Source organism: Rhinopithecus bieti, unplaced genomic scaffold (assembly GCF_001698545.2).
Source record: "Rhinopithecus bieti isolate Rb0 unplaced genomic scaffold, ASM169854v2 scaffold_4907, whole genome shotgun sequence".
Classification (NCBI taxonomy): domain Eukaryota; kingdom Metazoa; phylum Chordata; class Mammalia; order Primates; family Cercopithecidae; genus Rhinopithecus; species Rhinopithecus bieti.
The window spans coordinates 156333-173752 of NW_016804501.1; the positions used below are offsets into that span (position 1 = coordinate 156333).

At 49.5% G+C, this 17420-nt stretch overlaps 1 long non-coding RNA gene across 3 annotated transcripts in view; it reads right to left on the reverse strand.

Annotated features, from left to right (window-relative positions):
- LOC108527501 (uncharacterized) overlaps window positions 1-17420 on the reverse strand; it is a 31696-nt gene that overhangs the window by 3192 nt on the left and 11084 nt on the right. The window contains exons 1-2 of one of the 3 annotated variants that reach the window (XR_001884834.1): window positions 15827-16087; window positions 9293-9409 (exon numbers count right to left, since the gene is read on the reverse strand). This is a non-coding gene — a long non-coding RNA (uncharacterized LOC108527501). Of the gene's footprint in view, window positions 1-9292; window positions 9410-11823; window positions 11876-15826; window positions 16088-17420 lie in introns of those variants that run through there. The other 2 variants (XR_001884836.1, XR_001884835.1) reach the window with 2 other exon arrangements.

A 17420-nucleotide genomic window follows, 5' to 3' on the forward strand; every position in this document is an offset into this window, starting at 1 on the left:
TAATGGTGGTGGTGATGGTAATGGTGGTGGTGATGGTAATGGTGGTGGTGATGGTAATGGTGGTGGTGATGGTAATGGTGGTGGTGATGGTAATGGTGGTGGTGATGGTAATGGTGGTGGTGATGGTAATGGTGGTGGTGATGGTAATGGTGGTGGTGATGGTAATGGTGGTGGTGATGGTAATGGTGGTGGTGATGGTAATGGTGGTGGTGATGGTAATGGTGGTGGTGATGGTAATGGTGGTGGTGATGGTAATGGTGGTGGTGATGGTAATGGTGGTGGTGATGGTAATGGTGGTGGTGATGGTAATGGTGGTGGTGATGGTAATGGTGGTGGTGATAGTAATAGTGGTGGTGATGGTAATGGTGGTGGTGATGGTAATAGTGGTGGTAATGGTAATGGTGGTGGTGATGGTAATGGTGGTGGTAATGGTAATAGTGGTGGTAATGGTAATGGTGGTGGTGATGGTAATAGTGGTGGTAATGGTAATGGTGGTGGTGATGGTAATAGTGGTGGTAATGGTAATGGTGGTGGTGATGGTAATGGTGGTGATGATAGTAGTGGTGGTCGTCATGGTAATGGTGGTGATGATGGTAATGGTGATAGTGATGATGATGGTGATGTTAACAGTGATGAAGGAGATCTTGATGATGACAAAGATAATGATAATGATGATGGTAAATGATATAATGATAATGAAGAGAATGACAATATAACAGTGGCCATGACAATGACAATGGTGGGGATGATGGTGGTAATGAGGATGATGATGATAATGGTAATATTGGGGAATAACTAGGAGGTCAGAATAAAATGCTTGAACTCCTCCCCCTTTGCCTTCCAGACCTCCATCCTCAACTCTATTCCTATCTATATCCTTCCATTTCCCTGAGGCAACAAAAAACGGGGCATGGGCTTGGGACCCATGTCCCATCCATGAACTCAGGCAACCTGCTTGCAAGCTAGAACCAATGTTGTACTGAGGCCTTACATGGCTGTGGAAAGAGGCACAGGCTCTGGTTAAATCAGACTTGGGTATGGCTGCAGGCCCCACTATCAGGAGCTGAGCCTAGCTCCCGCCTCTGTAGAATGGGGATAAGATAATCATCATACCTGGCCACAGGATTACCTTAAATATGCATCAGAGGATGCACAAAACACAGTCAGCATCTGACGTGCGCACACACACACACACACACACACCAGAGAAATAAATGGTGCCCACATGGGCTTCCCTCTCCTCCGCCTGTAGTTCTTCCATCATGAATGTCAGTAGGAAGCCATTGCAGATCCTGGAGCAGGGGCTATGCGTGCTGCATCTTGTACATGTATTCCCTTCTCCCCTGCCCTGTAGAAAAGCACCCTTGACTTTCACCCTCCCAGGACAGGGCAACAGTGCCCACTGCCTGCACGACCAGGATCTGAGGAACTGACCACCCTCTGAGGATAGTTCCTCCCTTCTGAAGCCAGGGATACATCCCCATTAACCACAGGGAGGGTGTTTTCTGCTATAGGCAGGGAGGGGACTGTTTATAGACTGAGAGTTCCTGCTAGTTTATGTCATCAATAAAATGCTGCAATTACACAAAGCTATAATAAAGAAGCTCTTAACCTTATTGTGTTGGAAAATTTTTCCAGCGATCTACTGAGGAGATGCGATAAAATCATATACTCTGTGCCACTCATGTGACAAACATCACACTAGATAAGAGACATTCTGCCTTCAGGGAAATGGACACTATTTTATTTCTATTTTAAAAATAATTTTAATTAACAGAGATGCATGAACACATTCCTAGTCCACCATCTTGGGAAACTAATTTGCAGTTGCACACCCGTGTAAGAACATTTTCTCCTCTAAAGCTAACCCGTAACTCCTCCAATCTAACCACACCTCACAAAACCCCTGTAACCTGTGGCCTCTGTGGCGAACCTCTGCCACCCTGTGCGGTGTTTTTACAAACACACTGATGCATGCACAGAAGCATATGGCGCATCTGACAACACAACCAAGAACTATCTGCTGACATTTTTCCACCCAACAAGGCCTCACTGGCGATGCTCTGGCTGTGATATTGGGCTGCAGTTTTGCCAGAAGTTACTACTGGGGAAACTGGGTAAAAGGTGCAAAAGGTCCTGTATTACTTCTTACAACAGCACATGAATCTACAATTTTCTCAAAATCAAAGTTTGAATTGAATATATGTAATCTTTCATTGTTTACACACATGTATTTGACTTGCCTGAAATGTATGCTTGGTTCATTGGGCCTGTGAGTCATGCACAATCAAAACCCTGCATTCCCCTGGCCACTTACAGGAACACAGATGGATGTGTGACCCAGACCAGACCTTTGGGAGACAAGGAAACTAAAATCTGAAACTCAGAGGAGGTTTTGAAGGACTGGAGAAATCAAGCACCTCCCCTTCCAGCAGGGTTCCTGGGAGGCTGAGACGCAAGCCTCACGATCCCTAGAAGATAACTTGACACCACAGTGTGGGATTCTGTCTGAGGATGCAGCTAATAGAGGAAGCACAGTAAGAGACAACAAGAGAGAATTCTGGAGATCTCCTGGATTCAGCCATGCCTGAAGATAAACTATCCCTGGGTGGTTATTTGCATCAACAAACAATGGTGTTTAAGCCAATTCTAGAGATTTCTGCCACTTAGAACTGAAAATAAATTATCATTATACTGTTGCAGCTCCATCACCAACATGAAGTAGAGCCAAGAAGGGCAAAGAGACAGCCTTCAGAGACCTAAGCTGATCTAGATCCAGCCATGCCTGAAGCTGACGTATCTATGGATGGTTATATGTCAAAAATCTTTCCTTCTTACTCAAGCCAGTTTGAGTTGAGATTTCTGCCACCTACAATGGAAAAGGTCCTGATTACCCTGCTGTATCACAGTGATTTACATATAGTTAGCCTCAGTGAATACTTGGTGAATAACTGAATAAAAGGAAGAATGCAAATGAACACGTTTGACTACCGCAGGATGCACATGCAAATGAACACGTTTGACTACTGCAAGATGCACTCTTGCTGAGCACTTAAGCAAGGACAGAAAACAGCTCTGGAAGGTCCCAGTAGGTGCCATCGGCAGGTGGGAGGCTCAGGACTGGTGACCTCGGAGATGACCCGTGAGCAGGGACTTCACACAGGGGATGTTTCTATGGCGGGGACTCCAGACAAGCAGGCAGCAGGAGCGAAGGTACTGGGGCTGGCGTGGAGGACAGCAGGGAGTTTGGGCACCAGGGCAGAGGGTGTGTGAGGGTGAGAGGAGGATGAAACGGGTGGGGTAGAGGCCTGAGTGTCCTGGTGAGGGGCACATCTGCACCATGGTCCAAGGAAAGAGGGGTCACTGCAGGTGCTTCAGCCATGAAGGGGCAATGCAGGGATCTGCATGGAAAGCTGAGAAGGCAAAAGGCGGCTTGTGAGGTGAGGATCAGCCAGCACAGCAACCTGTCACTGACCCTGGGGTAGACCATGAGAGGGAGTAGGGTCCCCAGCTCACAGGCCACAGCGGGAACTGAAGCCATGGGGGAGATGCAGCCACTGCAGAGGGGGGCACCCTGGGTCCTCCTGCCCCCACTCTCCACCAGAGCCCCCAACCGCTAATCCAGGCAGACACCAGCCCAGTCAGAGCCTGGGAAATGCAGCCCAGGGGGGTGAGCCCAGAGACTCATGGGAAGGGGGATGAAGGGGCCTGAGGACAAGCAGGCCCAGGGCAGCCCCCATGTCCCTCCAGACCAACTCTGAGTCCCAGAGACTTCCAGAAGCCCCTCATGGTGCTGCTCTGAAAACCCTACTCTTCAGGAATGAGACAGTCGGCCCTTAGAGAAACACCATTCCTCATCAGAGCAACAGGAAATATAGTTAAATAATCAAAACTCAATCTCTTTTAGTCTAGACATAAATAATGAGATTTCATAGAATTCTAATTTCAAGTGCAATATATTGCACAATTACTATCCCTCCAGTGCAATTTTATTCCTCTGAAAAGGATTCATGGATAGATTTGGCCTGGGTATAAATCTGTGTTTACAGCTGGATCATGGGCACAGGCTGATGTCCCCTGTCTCTGTGCCCAGTCCCCTGATGCTGCACAAATGGCATGTATCACATTGTGCCAACCTGGGTCTCAGCAGGTAGCCTGAGATGCCCTGTGGAGGGCAAAAGTGCCCCCAGCAAACACACTGCCCATGGTCCAGCACTGGGCTCTAGCAGCCCCAGCTGAAAAGTCATTAGCATTTGATCCACATCGATCTGTGGCCCTCAGCAAGTGGGCCAAGTGACCCTCCCGGACAGAGGCTGGAAGCCTGCATTTCATCTGGCCTGGAGCCGTGACACTCATTACAGGACCCATTCTCCAGAACCCCAAGGTCACGGGGCTTGTGGATGTTCAATTTCACTTTCAAGGTCTAGTGGTGAGTGAGGGACCAAAGTCAGGCAGGCTCGGCTCCCTCCTGCAGATCCAGGGAAACAAGAAAGGAGATGTTCTGGGGTGAAGTCACCCCAGCCCTGCTTGTGTCTTTGTGGTCCTGTGCGCCTGTGTAGATGGTTGTTTCTGGGTTTGTGTGTGTGCATGTGTGTCTCAGTTTCACCTGCAGGTATGTGTGTCTGGGTCTTTTCACAGGTTTTGCGTGTTTGTCTGGTCAGAGATGTGTTTTCTCTGGATATGTGCTGGCCTCCTGTCTCGCCCCTCTGCAGTCCAGCAGCAGGATGGATAAAGGATGAACCCGATCATCTCACTCCCTGGTCACATCCCTCCCAGGGCTTCTGTACCATCTGGTTCTTTGCTGTAACCACAGAAGCCCACCCCTCCAGCTGCATTAAGCAGGAGGAGCTCATTACAGATCACGCTTCTCCAACTCCCATTACACACAAATACCCAGGGGTCTTCATAAAATGCAGGCCCTGACTCAGAAGGTCTGGGCTGGGGTATGAGATGGTGCATTTCCAACAAGACCCAGGGGAAGCAGATTCTTTGGGGCCAGTGTGGACATCAGGAAGGTCTCAACGCTTCATGCGGGCAAAGACTCCATGGCTACAATGCCCGGCCCACACCAGGGGCTGCTCCAAGGAAGGCCACTCAACCTGACCCCACAGCTCGCCCTGCTGGCCCCAGGAGGGGACATCAACCTTCTTCTTTCCCACTCCCACTGAGTCCACCAGCCCCGCCAGCCCCCGTGCCCACACAGGGATCCACCCAGCTGCCATCTTCCTCCAGTTCTTTTCCAAGGCAAAGGCTCATGGGAGGTTTCTGATTGGTTGAGCCTGAATCACATGACCAGGCTCAGGTCACATGAGGGACCTGGCTGCAAGCAATCCTGGGAAATGGAGTCTGGTTTCCCCCTTGGAACTGTGAGAGACATCATGAGGGATGTGTGCCATAGGAAGGGCGCTCACAGGGACCATCAGAGGCCACAAAACGCCCATGGCAGCTTCACCCAAACCCTGAACTCAAAGAAGATGGGCCTGAACTCGGCCCATCCCCATGGGCTTGGTCTAGAATATTCTCCCCCCACATCTCTACCCAGGCCTCAGCCCGAATGTCACCTCCTCAGAGAGCTTTCCTGAGCATTCCAGTCATTTCAGAACATGATACCCAAATCCAAGGCTGCAGCACTGAGAAAACTGCCCAGAAGATTCCCCAATGCCCTACCCCCTTTCAACACAAAACTAAAATGACTTTCCTGGGCCAGCCCAGCGAGACACCATGATGCCAGTGGATCTGGCCCATGGATGCTCCCAGGCGTCTCCCAAACAGAGGCGGGGTCCTCCCAGAAGAAGTGTTCTGGAGATGAAGCTGAGTCTGTGCTGCTAACTGTGTCCACGTGCGCAGCTCCTTCAGAGGTCTGGTTTCTTTGCCAGTGCCCTTCTCCGCTGGCGTGGTCAGTGTTCTTGGCCCCAGCATTTAATAAGAATCCACTGTCCATGCATGACACTTTTAAAGGGTCTTCCCCTCAACCAACACAAATGCTGTTGGCAATGCAGGTGCCCAGGGTGGGAAGGAAGCCTTGGGATTGGGGTCTGTGGGGTCTGTCTGCCTGCCTGATTGCCTGAAGCAGGGTGACGGAAATACTCTTCTGTATTTGAACAGCAAATCATTTCCCCATGCTCAAAGAAATAAGTCCAGTAATTCAGGGAAGGAAGGAAGATAGAGGCCAGTGGTGCTGGGCATGCTGGGGCTCTCAGCTGCTGCCTGTTGTGGGAGGGGCCGTGGAGAACAGTGAGTCCATCTCCACAGCCACTCTCAGGAACAGCTAAACAACCATCTGACATCTCCTGCACGAACTGGAGACCTCTAGCTGGTGTCTCCAGGAACGGCACTGGCTCTGGCAGGATGTATCCAGGGGCCTGGAGCCCCTCTGTGTGCAAAGAATGGATCACACTTGAAGAGCATGGACAGTGGGTAGAAGAGATGCCTGCTGGGGCTGAGCCACAGGAAAAACTGGCGTGGTGCTGGATGCTAAGGGACTGCTGGGGGCTCCCCTCATCTCTCCATGCACTCACTCCCTTACTAGGTTTGGGCAAAGTGAGCCACGGCTCAGTAATGTGGAGGATGGAATGGATGGGGTTGGGGAGAGAAAGAGAAGGGAGTGGACAGAGGAGGAAGTTGCAGCATCACCCAGGTGAGTGGAAAGTAAGTCTGGAGGCAGCTGGGAGCCATGAAGATGGAAGCTAGAGATGGGGAGGGGGAAGATGAGGGCAGAGCTGTTGGTGATACGGGAGTGGGGCACTGGGCAGGGAAGGGCATGGTCCCTTTAAATGATATGGAAGTGGGGAAGTGCTGGGTAGAGAAGGGCATGGTCCCTGGCCCCACGGAAGTAGGTGAGGACAGGCATTTCCTGCCCAAATGTTGCATTTCCCAGGACCACCCTGGCCTGCCATGCCCCCATCCTGTGCCTACAAAAACCCAAGACCCTAGCAAGGCAGACACACAAGTGGCTGGACGTTAGGAGGAACACATCAGCGGAGAAACACAGGAATGGCTGGACGTTGAGAGGAACGCACTGACAGGCACCGGCAAGCCGCAGGCCACCCACCAGCAGAAGGATGCGAAGTTTGGCTGGGGCAGTTGGAGGACAGCCCAGACCCCAAGCGGCCCAACTCCAGGCCCAATCTCCCTTCTGGCTCCCCCATCTGCTGGGAGCTACTTCCACTCAATAAAACCTTGCACTCATTCTCCAAGACGACATGTGATTTGATTCTTCTGGTACACCCAGGCAAGAACCCTGGGATACAGAAAGCCCTCTGTCCTTGCGATAAGGCCGGGGTCTAACTGAGCTGACTGACACAAGCCACCTACAGACAGCTAAACTAAAAGAGCACGCTGGAACACACACCCACTGCAGCTTCAGCTGTAAACATTCTCCCCTAGACACTGCCGTGGGGTTGGAGCCCCACAGCCTGCCCGTCTGTATGCTCCCCTAGAGGTTCGAGCAGCAGGGCGCTGAAGAAGCGAGCCACTCCCCCACTGCACACCTGTGAGGGGGACAAGGGAACCTTTCCCGTCTTACTGGGATGATGGAGGAGTCAGAGGTCACCCAGTGTTGAGCTTAATGGAACTAAAGGTCAAAGCATAAAGGACAGACGAATCTCAGTTCTAAAAGTAAGACTCTTTTTCCTGCCTATGAGCTTCATATCAGAATAGACATCTCTTTAGTTGGTTAACTGAATAAAGCTGGGGAAAGTGGCAAATCCTGAGAAAAAAATAAGATCTATACTTGTTTTTTTTTTTTTTTTTTTCTGAGATGGAGTCTCACTCTGTCGCCCGGGCTGGAGTGCAGTGGCCGGATCTCAGCTCACTACAAGCTCCACCTCCCGGGTTTACGCCATTCTCCTGCCTCAGCCTCCCGAGTAGCTGGGACTACAGGCGCCCGCCACCTTGCCCGGCTAGTTTTTTGCATTTTTTAGTAGAGACAGGGTTTCACCGTGTTAGCCAGGATGGTCTCGATCTCCTGACCTCATGATCCGCCCGTCTCGGCCTCCCAAAGTGCTGGGATTACAGGCTTGAGCCACCGCGCCCGGCCAAGATCTATACTTCTTTAAAATATTTTCACACAATGCATGGAAATGTACAATTGTTTGTCAGTGTTTTCAGTGTGGGTTTCGTAACTGAGGTCTACTCACTTTCTCTTCCATCAACCACAGCCACAGTATGGTACTCAGGAAACAAGAGTTTTAGGGGTTTTTGTTCATGTTTTTAAATAAAGCAACTAAACTGATAATTCCACTACAAAATCCTCCAATAATTATACCTAGTTCTCTACGGTTGCTTCAGCTACACTTAAGACAAAAGAATTTTTTTTAGTTTGTCTATTAAGTAAACCTACTGCTTTCAATTTAGTTTTCATAGAAATAACCCTATTTTGCCCTCTTATCTCATTGACTTATGATGCTTTATTGAAGCACCTACATTCAGTAACACACACAACCAGCATAAGCAAGTTAGGAATTAGACACGCTGACTTCTGGCCAACCAGCACCTTCCCTGGCAGGAACAGACGTGGCTGGGAATGGAGAGGGACTGACCCCATACATGGTCGCATGCCCTGGGCTGTAGTCAGCATGTGCAGAGGGAACAGAAAGTCAACGTGGGGGGGTTGCTCTGTGAATATCGACCAAGGAACCTTCCACTAAGTTATTATTATACGGTACACAGTGGAATCCTGCCACACTCATGTGATTACTAAGTCCAAATATATATACCCAAAAACAGAGAGAGAGAGAGAGAGAGAGAGAGAGAATGAATGTAATTTGAACTGTTCAGCTAATTCAAGTCAAGAAGCCCAGTCCCCCAAATGGAGAGGAGCTGTCCCTCATCTGTCTCTCCAGGGGGTGAACACCTCACCATTCAGAAACTGATCTTCATGTTTAAAATTAAGTTTTTCATTCAAAATAGCCCTATAAAAAGGAACCTACTTCATCTGATACTGGACAGAAAACAAAAGCAAAACACTGCAATCTGCTCTAATGCCAGGCAAATGGTGCTGTTCAAAGGCCCTGAGTGTAAACCTAATCCCTGAGTGATGTAAACCTAATCCGAGTGATGTAAACCTGATCCCTGGCTCAACTGCATTGTCCGTATTTTTAAAACCCCCGCATATTGTGTGTCACCATGCCACTGTGCCACATTCTGGGTGTTAAGGACCCAACTCGGAGTGGGACAGACTTGTGTGGGAATCCTGGCTCTCTCCTTTGCTGGATGTGTGGCCTTTGTCAACTGTACACCCTCTCTGCGCCTCGGTTTCCTCAAGTAAAATGTGGATGATAATAGTACGTACCTCACTAGGTGAAGATTAGATGAGATAATCCATCTAAGGCCTTTAGCACAAGGCCTGCCACACAGTAGGTGCACAATAAATGCTGTGGTTATTCACTTCAAGTTCACAAGATGGACTCTGCAGTAAAGGATGCAGAAATGATTATTTAATTTGTCATGCCTTGTTCCAAGGCTTTTGTGAATAAAGCACTGCAGTTGAAGGCTTTTGTCAAATACTTTCTCATCTTTCTCATTACTAGGACCCTGGATGCAAATATTTCTTCCTGTTGAATGTACATTTTTCTTCCTCTCCTGGCTGCATTAACCTGTTTCTCTTATCACTTCAGTCCTAATGCTTCAACCTAGACTTTAGAAGAATAACAGCAACAGGAAGTATCATTGCATTTTTTCCTTCAGATTAAAATTGATTTTTTGATGTTATACAATCTTGCCTTTCACACATGTCTATGGGTCATTAACATTTACTCAGAACATCTGTTTCATTTCTATACCCCATTTCCTCTGCCTACCAACTGGAAGAAAATTCTCCTGAGTTTTCCATCAACCCCCTTTAGGTGATTTTTGATTTATCCCTGAGTGAGAGCTAAAATTGCTCAGCCTTCCCCAGTATTCCCTCAAGCTCTACGTCAGCCAATAGCAGCTTTCTCTCCCTCCTCTTTGCCTTCTCTTTCTCACACTTGCTTACACAAAGCAAACTTAACCCCAAATGCAAGGGGACATCTCTCTAGGATCTCTGTCTTAGCCCAGGTTGCTATAAGAAAATATCACAGACTGGGTGGATAAGCAACAGCAATGTATTCCTCGCAGTTCTGGAGGCCAGAAGTCTGAGATCAGGGTGCCAGCAGGGTGAGGGCTCTACCAGGTTGCAGAGAGCAGACTTCTCACCATTCCCTTGCATGGTGGAAACTTGCTGGGGCCTCTTTTATAAGGGCACTAACCCGGCTCATGAGGATTCCACCTGCACAACCTCATCACTCCCCAAATGGCCCCACTTCCTGGTGGTGGTTAGGATTTTAACTTATGAATTTAAAGAGACACAAACATTCAGTCCACTGCAGAACCTAGTTTATAACACTGGGGCAAAGTCAAAATAAAATACCCCCCTCCTGGTATTCAGATGGTACCGACTTCATCCTGCCACCATCCCACTGTCTCTGCTCCCCAAGTCTCTGACATGTGAGTTGGTTTACAGGACTTGATCTCCCCACTGATGCTCACACCCAGCATCCAAGGGAGGGCCTGGCCCACAATCCACACTCAGGAAAGATCAGGTGAAAGAATGAATGTCAGAGAAGTGGAGGACGGGCCCAGGTTCCCAGAACCATTCCGTCATGTCCTTGTCACAGACATAGACTTGTACACAGGCTCCAAATCATCATAAGAACTCAATGTGGGCTCCTTCCAGGAAGTCGTCACCTGCCACAGGTCACAGACAATGTTCCAGGATCCACACCAGAGCTGGTCGAGCTGGTGATCACCAGGGAAGCTGAGAGAAATTGCCCAACTACTCTATAAATAATGGTGTGTGATTCAGACCTGCCAACGAAAAAAACAAGACCCCCTCCCTGAGAACCTTTCAAAAGTATCAGATCACAGCAAGCAAAGCACAGTTTCTTAAAACCAATCTTTCGATGTATCATTTCACAGTCAGGACATAAAAAGCACAAACACAACATTCTCGATAGAAAAGAAAAACATTTCAGCAGATCACACACTTTCCAACCTGTTCCTTTGCCCCAGCATTTCTAGGAAGCCATTCTGCTGATCCTCTGCCAAGTCTGCTAAGCAAATGGCAGCGTCAGTACTCTGCTAAGTGGGTAATTAGCTCTCAGGATTCCACTTCACGGTGGTGGTTATTCGGGGCTGACTCACCCTGTTCTACCTTTCAGGATACTGGTGAACACCGCCAACGTTCTCTCCTGGGCAGATGGATGCATCCTTCTCACCACATCTGTTTCTATTCTCCATCCTAAGGTCAACTCTCCCCACCCAATACCTTGCACATATACCCCTGGCCTCAGGTGGAGCGGCCTTCCAGTCTCTGCAAGCTGAAGGGCAGCTTCCCTTTACTTCCAGAACTATAACCACCTGTATTACATTCCCACTGCTGCCATAACAAATCACCACAAACTTAGTGGCTTAGACAACACAAATATATTTTCTTGCAGTTCTGTAGGTCAGAAGTCTGATGTGGACCTCACTGGACTAACATCAAGGTATCCACAGGCTGTTTTCCTTTCTGGAGCCCCTAGGGGAAGATCATTTGCTGGTGAACTCAGGTTGCTGGCAGAATTCCCTTGTGGTTATCGAACTGAGATCCCTGTTTCCTCGTTGGCTGGCTGGCTCAGGGCCTTCCCAACTTCAAGGGGCCGTGTGTATGCCTTGGCACCCTCCTCTACCTACCGGGCCAGCAATAGGGTAAGGCTCTCAATCTCCCTTGCTTCTGGCTCATCTCTCTGGCCCAGCTGGGAAAGTTATCCTATTTTAGGGACTCACATGATGACATGGGGCTCACCTGGACACTGGGCTCACCTGACAACCCAGGATGCTCTCCCGATCTCAGGGTCCAAACCCCTCATCGCATCTGCAAAGCCCTTTATCCTATGTGAGGTGACATAATCACAGTTGCAGAGATTAGGGTCTGGGCATATTTGGGGCCATTGTTCTGCCAAACACACCATGATGGACTTGAATCAAGGGTTGCTCAGAGCAGCAGCTGGGTGAGCTCGCCTAAGGACAGCGCAAAGCCAGGGTGAGAAGGGGGCTGTAGACTGAGCCCCAGGCTCTTCACCTTCCCACACCTGCCTACCGACTGTGCTAATTTCACCATTGACACATTCCATTAGGGAAAGAATTGCAGTATTTTAATTGTCTATTAATCAGAATACCTTTGATAATTCCCAGGCATGGTCAAAAGTAAAGTTGAAGAAATCCATTTACCAGTTAGAAGCACACACTGTGCTAACTCCCAAAGCACTGAAATAAATTTAACTAAACTCTGCAATGGATTCACCATCAGTGCAAACCAAGCATGAAAATTTAATTCTTAAGAGGAACCTTTTAATAAAGTCATGTGTGACTGAAAATGAGGTGGCTAATGAAATTATTTTGAGGACAGTGTCTGAACATTTCACACACAAATCCTGCTCATTGGAAGTTATTTGGATATTCCACTGCCAACAGATGATAGAAAGAGATTTTCTAATGCTGTAAGGCAGGAATGAAAAGACCCACAGAAGGCATCTGCAGTTTGGGGCAACTGAACTGACGGAATATTCACAGCCCGTCGTACTGGGGCTGCCAAGGAAGAATTTAGATAATGTGACTCTTGAGATTTTACTGGTATTTTCCCAATTCTGGAATGTTTTCCTTTTATAAAATCCACGAGTCTACAGCAGTGCTGCCTTCATGTTCAGGCCAAAAACTGTAGACTTCATCCATTACCTCCCTCATCATCTTACACCCCATGTCTACTCTCCTGTAGGTCCTACAAGGTCTGCCTCTAATATATATCATCTTAGTTTTTGCCCTCCAGGAACAAGCAGGCCTGGGACAAAGATTCAGTACTAGCAGTGTATTTGGTAGGTGACCCCAGGAAGTACTGGTAAGAGAAGGGAGAATGGGGCAGGATGAGGGGCAGTTAGTAAATAATTTGTTTTCAAGTGTTACCTCTGGGGCAACCAGAGCTTTATCCCACTGGGAAATCTGAGAATCCAGGCAGGACACATGCCTCAGAGTTATCCTCCTCCCAAGGATGAGGGAGTTGGGGTACCGATACACCAGTTCCCATCAGTCAACAGTGGGAGGCTGTTCCCGGAGGGTGTCAAATGCCCGCACTCTCTGTTTGTCATGCAAGTGAGGACGTGGTTGGAGGAAGGTTTGGAGAGTAATGGGCTATGTTCACGACCTTGATTGTGATGATGGTTTCATGGGTGTGTGCATGTGTCAAACCTTATCAAGCTTTATCAAACTTAATGTGCAGATTATTACATATCAATTACCCTTAATAAATGTGGTTTTGAAAAAACCCCAAGGGCTTCTCATGGGAATCAGAAGAGAAACCTAAACTCCTTACTTCAGGCTGCTGCTCCTCATAGGACCTGGCCCCATGTACATTGCTTTCCACATCTCTAATGAAAGTTTCTCTTCTCTCCACACTCCAGCCCAGGTCCCACCTCAGCTCGTTTGTTCTTGCCATTTGCTCTTCCTGTAATACTTTTCCCCAACACCTCAGCTTGACTGAACTCCCAGAAAGCTCCCCTTGACCATTCTTTCTAAATTAGCATGCATGTACACACACACACATAAAAACACAAACACCTCCACACACCTCCACACTTACGGATACACACATACCCCTATAAATTCACATATACACACACACACCTACTTACAAGTCCACCCACACAAACTGCATTTATGTTTGCATATAAACACACATCTACACACTTACACACACACGCACAGACACACTCCCTACTGCTACCCTGCAACACTGTCCTCAGAACACACATCACCACCTGCAATCACTGTGTCCATGATTCTGTTACTTGCTTATTGTCAGCTTCTGCCCCCATAACATTAACTCCATAAGGGCAGGAACTGTGTCTGACCTGTTCAGTGTCTCATCCCCACTTTCCAGAACATTCCCTAGCACGTGGTAGGTGCTCAATGAAGAGCTGTTGGGTGATAAATGAGGCTTCAACAAGGTCCAGGAGGGTACCAGTGACCTCACACCCTGGGGATGAATGGGATGAACCACATCCATTCAATACCATCCTCATGGTTCCCACAGTGTCTTCCTTTTCCAATTCTGTGTACCCACCAATCACAGTATCCTAAGGATATGTGCTAGTAGAGAGCTGTCCTGTCTTCCCCATTAAACACAAGACCATGGCCAATTCTGGAACTTCGATTCTTCATCTACAAATAGGGATAACATCATACCTGTTCTATAGGCCAATGGGAGGATCCACTGAGACCAGGCAAGGCATATGAGTGCCTGGTGCTCCAGCACACGGGAAGCTCTCACCAATATGGGTCATTTCCACACATCAGTCTGAAGCCTGTTCGTCAGCGTTTGTGGGGTAGATTTTCATGTAATCACTCTAGGCAGGGAGTGTGCACATCCCAGTGATTAATGGAAACCACTCGTGTTACCTTATAAATGTAGACACTGACGAGTGGCAGATGTCGAATGGTTCTGTGTAAAGTCTGAATGTGATTCTGAATATTGGTTTTATTTGATCTCTTCTAAATTTATTTCTACAGTGTATAGCTTTAAACATGTATGTCTTCTTTAAAATTTATACAGTGCCAACCAGTGTTACAAGATTTGTTTTTCTAAACTTTTAAATTAATGAAATAGTTGTGTACCTGCCCCTCAGTCTTACTGACCTAAGTACAGGTCTCACAGATTTAGAGAGCACACACTCTGAGCCTAAGATCCCCTGTTTATAAATCGCGAACTCTTCATTCAGAGGTGATAACTCATTAGAGATGCTCTAACCCATGTTCATGAGCTTTGAAAAGCCATCTGAGAGCCCAGAGGAGAGATTAATGGACAACAACGCCAGAACGAAACCCCAATTCTATGGCATAAACAGGAGAAATTGAAACAAAATATAAATAAAACATTTAAAAAGTAGTTGGAAATAAGAATAAACAGAATGATAAGGAGAATAAATCAGAATTAATGAAACAGATGTGCCAGTTGCAAATAATAAATGAACCCTAATCCTTGCAAAAGAGGTTGTTATAGCGAATACAGATGAGTGACAGCTCTGGGCCCTGGAATGCAAGATAACAGGACAACAGCTGGACCTGGGCAACAGACAAGCCAAATGTGACTAGAAAGAAACTATGTCTGACTGCTGTCCAAGACTGCTCTTCTATTACAAGAGCTGCCTTTGGCTAATCTATGCAAAGCAAAGGTTTCAGGCAGTAACAAGCAATCCCCAAATCTCCAGGGTTTAAAAGGCCACTGTCAGTTTCTTCCCTGTGCGGTGTCCATGGCAGATTCACAGGGATTCTCTGCTCACTGTAACCACTGCAGGGCCCCTGCTGCTGCTGCCCTCTGCGTGCCAGAGGGAGTGGGTTCTGGAGAGACTCACCACTCAAATCAAACGCTCTGGGATGGAAGCCTCAATTCACCCACGATACCTCAATTCAACAATCCCATTCTTCCAGGTGGGGGTGACTGACTCCAATACACGGGGGAAAAGCAGTCTCTCCAATGGGGCCACACTCTGCATTGTAGGGACAGAGAGGGGAGCAGCAGGGTTGACTGGGGATCTGGAACAGCTTCCAGGGAGCTCAGGTGAAAAGAGCCTTGAAGTTGAACAGTATCTCAAGGAAGGCCCAACCTCGGATGTTCCTGGAGGCACATGGAGGTCTGGGTTCTGTGCAGGGCTCAGCCTTGGCCATTTCAGATTCCAGCTCTTTGACTGCTGACATGGATTCCCTCTCTCCCCCTGCACTAAGGGTGGACCGCAGGGCCGTGGGGTCTGGGCCCTTTCTCCACCATTGGACTGACCTGTCAGCATGGGCAGCATCTGGACAGACCTGTCAGCACGGGCAGCACCCATCTGGACACAGCTGTGAGGCTGTTGTGGCCCCATCTTAGGCCTTGTTTCTAGGAGACGTTCCCACCAGAGAGTGTCTCTCGTCATTTTCTCCGGGTGATTCAGGAGCTCCGGATGTCATTAGATTGCATTTCTCATTCCCAGATGGAGCGGAAATCCCAGGCCTGGAGCCTCCTGCCGGCGTTCACGTGCATAGCTGCAGCTGATACCTTGGGACGTCTGGGCGTGATGTCAGTTTCCAAGTTCACGAATCAGACAAATAGATTAAAAATTCAAATTCCACTTGGAACTCCCAGACCTCCGAAGCTCGGCGTGTTCTGCACTCAGTGGCCACGGAGCCCGGGTCCTGGCGCGGATGCACTGGGGATGAACACCTACTGACAGCGCCGTCCAGACAGGTGCGGCCCGCGGCGGGGCTGGGGGAGCCGGGACCCGTGGGCTGGGAGGAGGCGCAGGACGAGGGGCGCCGAGCCCCACCAGGACCGTCCCGCCGGCCTGAACGTGGTGCCCGCTGCCCGGGCAGGCGTGAGGAGCTGAGCCCCCGACAGCAGCCCCTCTCTTCGTTCCCAGTCCCCATGTGGGGCCTCGGGGCACAGACTCCAGATACGCGGAGGGTCTCGCTCCCTCCTTCCAGGACCGCCGGAGTTTCACTCAGGAGCCCGCCCACCCCTGGCAGGGACCCTGGCATCCCCACGGATGCCCTTGGTCTATGGAGAGGCCTGTGGCCCCGGCTGTGGTGGGAAGCCACTGTATTCTGGCTCTGTGATTGGTGCACGGCTGGTCACATGGCCCAGCCAGTCCAATCAGAGTGAGCATCAGGGCTTGTTCCCTGGCCAGTGGGAAAGGCTCTTACACTTACCACTGGTTGTGCTCTGGACCTGTGATTGGTGCAGGTGGGGCCACATGGCCCAGCCAGTCCAATCAGAGTGCAGGCCAGGACTTACCCCGGGGGCAGCGGGAGACCCTCTCCTATGGGAGGAACTGGAAGCGACTGTAGCTGCCATCTTGTCCTATGGAGGGGCCCCTGAGGGGCACTCTGAGGGGCGCAGGCCCTAGATTGGGTCATTAGCGGGACCAGAGCAGCTGAAGGCCCAGATTTGAGATGGAAAAAAACATCACTGGAGCCCTGGATCCAGCCGAGCCGGCAGCCGGGCCTGTGCTGCAGTGTGGCCAAGGCCAGGTCCCCTGCTTGCTTTTATTTCCTTGAGCTCATTCGAGGGTTTCTGTGGCTTCCAGCCCGGAGAGTTCTCATCCACACAAAGCCGGATCAGGATCCAGAACCCGGATCTCACCCCTTCCCCCTCTGTCATCCTGAGCCTGGGCTCATGGCCTCAGTTTCCCTGGCTGTGAAAGGAGCCGGGAAAGGGCGGGCGTCAGGAGCGTGAGGGGCCTCAGGACAGCGCAGGTGGCCCTGGGCCAACCCTGCCTCGATGCCAGCCCCAAGCCCGTGGAGCCCGCTGTCCCCTCGCATGTCGGCGCCAGACAGAGGGACAGGGTCAGGCGGGGCCGAGTGCACAGAAGGCCCACTGTGCTCACCACCTGGGC